The 5,207-nt window shown below is 42.9% G+C and overlaps 1 pseudogene; it reads right to left on the reverse strand.

Annotated features, from left to right (window-relative positions):
• Nucleotides 1-379: 379 nt before the first annotated feature.
• LOC119326214 lies at nucleotides 380-1,257 on the reverse strand (annotated as a pseudogene).
• Between the last annotated feature and the right edge of the window lie 3,950 nt (nucleotides 1,258-5,207).

The raw sequence follows: 5,207 nt of genomic DNA on the forward strand, positions 1-5,207 counted from the left end.
GAGTTAGCGCCACTAATCAACGACAATGCATCTAACTCAGAAATATTTGTGTTAAACTGTCGTCATGCAGACTACACACGCAAAAAAAAAAACAGGAACGAGAATTTTAACACAAACCGGAAACACAATAACGTAGCAGGTATCCCACAAAGGATTTCTAGAAAAAAGATAGAAGTATAAAATTGCATCATCCAAATCTGAACATTACAGCCAACGGTTTCACAGGGTCCAGAAAGTCACAGAAAGCCAAATATATCAAGCAAGTAATTCAAGCGCAAGCTATAAACAAAAAGGCCGCAATAAGATCATTGCCAGATCAAAACTGCAAGCAAGCAATTCAAGCACGATACAAAACCAACAGCAAATTAGCACAAGCAGATTTATCTGAAATTCACTTATTCATTACTTGACGATACTGCTGTGCCAGCAACATTTTCAACCAACATATAACATGGGGACTCGATAGTTTTCAAACCAACACATAGGACTGACACGAACAAGAAAACAGTTCAAATGAACGACAGGGTACCACCAACCGGATGACCAAGGATAAACCAGCAGGTCCAACGCCAGGGCAATTACTGACCACCGCGGAGGCGGAGCACCAGGTGGAGGGTGGACTCCTTCTGGATGTTGTAGTCCGCAAGGGTGCGGCCATCCTCCAGCTGCTTGCCAGCGAAGATGAGGCGCTGCTGGTCCGAAGGAATGCCCTCCTTGTCCTGGATCTTGGCCTTGACGTTGTCGATGGTGTCAGAGCTCTCAACCTCAAGGGTGATAGTCTTGCCCGTGAGGGTCTTCACGAAAATCTGCATACCACCACGGAGGCGGAGCACCAGGTGAAGGGTGGACTCCTTCTGGATGTTGTAGTCGGAAAGGGTGCGACCATCCTCTAGCTGCTTGCCTGCGAAGATAAGGCGCTGCTGGTCCGGGGGAATGCCCTCCTTGTCCTGGATCTTAGCCTTGACGTTGTCAATGGTGTCGGAGCTCTCAACCTCCAGAGTGATGGTCTTGCCGGTGAGGGTCTTCACGAAGATCTGCATGCCACCACGCAGGCGGAGCACCAGGTGGAGGGTGGATTCCTTCTGAATGTTATAGTCGGCGAGGGTGCGACCGTCCTCCAGCTGCTTGCCAGCGAAGATAAGGCGCTGCTGGTCCGGGGGAATGCCCTCCTTGTCCTAGATCTTGGCGCTGCTGGTCAGATGACTCCACCTCAAGGGTGATGGTCTTGCCCGTGAGTGTCTTCACAAAGATCTGCATCTGCAAATAAGAATCACAGACAGAATGGTAAGCATAAAGAGGCAGACCAAGCAAACTCACAATGATAGAACAACAAATACTAATGCATGGATAAAGCTTCTATGGCAGCAGCATATTTTCTTCATTGTAGATATTACAGATGATATGTCAATGCATATGTAACATAAAAATCCATAGATTTCATTGATCTGAGGATCTTGATTCCATATAGCTGCCTGACACACTTATTATCTAAGAGAAACCTAGCTTGGATAAGCTTCTATGGCAGCAGAATATATTTTTCTCATTTAAGATATTACAGGTCCATGCATATGTAACATTTAAGATTTCATTGATCTAGGGATTCTGATTCCACATAGCTGCCTGAAATGCTTGTATTATAACAGAAACATATGACACTAACCCGCATGTATTTGCTATTTCAATGGTACAACAGAAATCTGATCAAGAACGACAGATCAGGCAGCATTCGCGTGCAGAGAAGAAGATAATCATAGACAAGCTACTATTGAATTGGATCATAAAGAGCTATCAAACCAGAACAGACTAGCTGTAATAGATAAAACATGCATAGATTAACCGATGAAACCATGCGGCATCAGGAATTCACCTGGAAGACGGTAGGCCTAACCCTTCAGTTAAAATTACAAAATAAGCACAATATCTACACAAAAATAAGTAAGCTCATACATCAAACCAGAGACTAAACAAACGGCAGGAGCATATTTTCTTCATCAAAGAGATACCAGCGCGCAAATAGGTTCATGCACATCTAGACTGTCAATTTTCTCACGGAGCATATTTGCCTCAGATGGACTGTTTGTAGCAGTGCCCCAAAAGAAGTCTGTGGTTGAACATCGAGTGCCCATCTCTCATCTTCCAAGGCCTGAGCAACCATACAGGAGTTCATGATCCTCGTTTCCACTCCGGCCACCAGCGTAGGCGCAATCTCTGACGGAGAAGTCGTGGATCCATCTATCTCTCCAGAAAAGTACCTTATCTCCTTTGCCCACCGTGATCTGCACTAAACTGTGAAAGACTTATCTAGCACCTTGATAACCCACAAGTGTAGGGGATAATTGTAGCCTCTTTCGATAAGTAAGAGTGTCGAACCCAACGAGGAGCTAAAGGTAGAACAAATATTCTCTAAGTCCTATCTGCCACTGATACGACTCTACGCACGCTTAGTGTTCGCTTTACCTAGAACAAGTATGAAACTAGAAGTACTTTGTAGGTGTGATAGGATAGGTTTGCAAGATAATAAAGAGCACATAAATAAAAAGTAGGGGTTGCTTAGATAAAGAAGCAATAAAGTAAATATAGCGAGTGTGGAAAAGTGGTGGTAGGAGTTGTGAAATTGCCCCTAAGCAATTGACTACTTTACTAGACCGATAGCAAGTTTTATGTGGGAGAGGCATAAGCTAACATACTTTCTCTTCTTGGATCATATGCACTTATGATTGGATCTCTAGCAAGTATCCGCAACTACTGCCTCTATAAACTAATATAAGAGCGTTTAGATCACTACTTTAGTATTCTAAACACTCTTATATTAGTTTACGGAGGGAGTACTAAAGATCATTAAGGTAAAACTCAACTATAACATTAAAGCATCAAGTCCCCTTTATCCCATACTCCACAACCCCCTTACTCGGGTTTATGCTTCTATCACTCAAGCAACCCACTATAAGCGAATCATGAACATATTGCAACACCCTACAACGGGAATCCCTCACGCTTGTGCGACACGGAGGGCACAATAGGACAACAACATAACCAAAGCAAACTAAACCAATCATAGCAATTCATCAATCACCGGTAGGACAACGAAAATCTACTCAGACATCATAGGATGGCAACACATCATTGGATAATAATATGAAGCATAAAGCACCATGTTCAAGTATCGGGTACAGCGGGTTACGGGAGAGTGGACCGCTGAATATAGATGGGGGAAGGTGATGGAGATGTTGGTGAAGATGATGGATGTGTTGGTGTAGATCGTGGTGATGATGATGGCCCCCAGCGGCGTTCCGGCGCCACCGGAAGCAAGGGGGAGAGAGCCCCTCTTCTTCTTCTTCTTCTTCTTCCTTGACCTTCTCCCTAGATGGGAGAAGGGTTTCCCCTCTAGTCCTTGGCTCCCATGGCATGGGAGGGGCGAGAGCCCCTCCGAGATTGGATCTGTCTTTCTGTCTCTCTCTGTTTCCGCGTTCCCAGATTCTACCCTTTCACCGTTTCTTTTATATCCGGAGATCCGTAACTACGATTGGGTTGAAACTTTCGCCCAGATTTTCTCCGAAAATTAGCTTTTTTGCGGCAAAAGAAGAGCGTCAACCGCCTTAAGGGGTGCCCACCAGGGTCAGAGGCGTGCCTGCTCCCCTGGGACGCGCCCCCTGCCTCGTGGCCCCCTCGGGCACCGTCTTGCATTGGTTTTTCGTCCCAAAAATCATAAATATTCCAAAAAATGATCTCCGTCCGTTTTTATCCCGTTTGGACTCCGTTTGGTATTGGGTTTCTGCGAAACATAAAACATGCAACAAACAGGGACTGGCACTAGGCACTGGATCAATATGTTAGTACCAAAAATAATATAAAAAGTTGCCAAAAGTATATAAAAGTTGTAGAATATTAACATGAAACAATCAAAAATTATAGATACGACGGAAAAGTATCAGCATCCCCAAGCTTAATTCATGTTCGTCCTTGAGTAGGTAAATGATAAAAAAGATAATTTTTGATGTGGAATGCTACCTAGCATAATCTTGATCATATATCTAATCATGGCATGAATATTAAGACACGAGTGATTCAAAGCAATAGTCTATCATTTGACATGAAAACAATAATACTTAGGGCATCCCAACAAACAATCATGTCTTTCAAACTATCAATGCTTCATAACATTATCCCTACAAAATCATATAGTCTTGTATGCTCCCTTTTCTTAACACAAGGTACCCCTCATGCCTATCCCGGTGTCAGCCAAGCAATTGTTTCATACTTTAGTATTCTCAAACTTTTTCAACTCTCACACAATACATGAGCGTGAGCCATGGATATAGCACTATGGGTGGAATAGAATATGATGGTGGAGGTTATGTGGAGACGACAAAAAGGGAGAAAGTCTCACATCGACGCGGCTAATCAACGGGCTATGGAGATGCCCATCAATTGATGTCAATGCGAGGAGTAGGGATTGCCATGCAACGGATGCACTAGAGCTATAAGTGTATGAAAGCTCAACAAAATAAACTAAGTGGGGCATCCAACTTGCTTGCTCACGAAGACCTAGGGCATTTTAAGGAAGCCCATCGTTGGAATATACAAGCCAAGTTCTATAATGAAAAATTCCCACAAGTATATGAAAGTGACAACATAAGAGACTCTCTATATGAAGAACATGGTGCTACTTTGAAGCACAAGTATGGAAAAGGATAGTAACATTGCCCCTTTTATTTTCTTCTTTCTCTTTTTTTCTTTTTTTTTCTTTTTTTGGATGGGCTTCTTTGGCCCCCTTTTTTTATTTAGGATTCTTTGGCCTTTCTTTTTTTCTTTTTTTCATGGGGCAATGTTCTAATAATGATGATCATCACATTTTTATTTACTTACAACTCGATATTACAACGATATTAGAACAAACATATGACTCTATATGATGCTTCCGGCGGTGTACCGGGATGTGCAATGATCTAGCGTAGCAATGACATCAAAAAAGGGACAAGCCATGAAAACATCATGCTAGCTATCTTACGATCATGCAAAGCAATATGACAATGAATGCTCAAGTCATGAATATGATGATGATGGAAGTTGCATGGCAATATATTTTGGAATGGCTATGGAAATGCCATGATAGGTAGGTATGGTGGCTGTTTTGAGGAAGATATAAGGAGGCTTATGTGTGATAGAGTGTATCGTATCACGGGGTTTGGATGCACCAGCGAAGTTTG

Source organism: Triticum dicoccoides, chromosome 6B (assembly GCF_002162155.2).
Source record: "Triticum dicoccoides isolate Atlit2015 ecotype Zavitan chromosome 6B, WEW_v2.0, whole genome shotgun sequence".
Taxonomy (NCBI): domain Eukaryota; kingdom Viridiplantae; phylum Streptophyta; class Magnoliopsida; order Poales; family Poaceae; genus Triticum; species Triticum dicoccoides.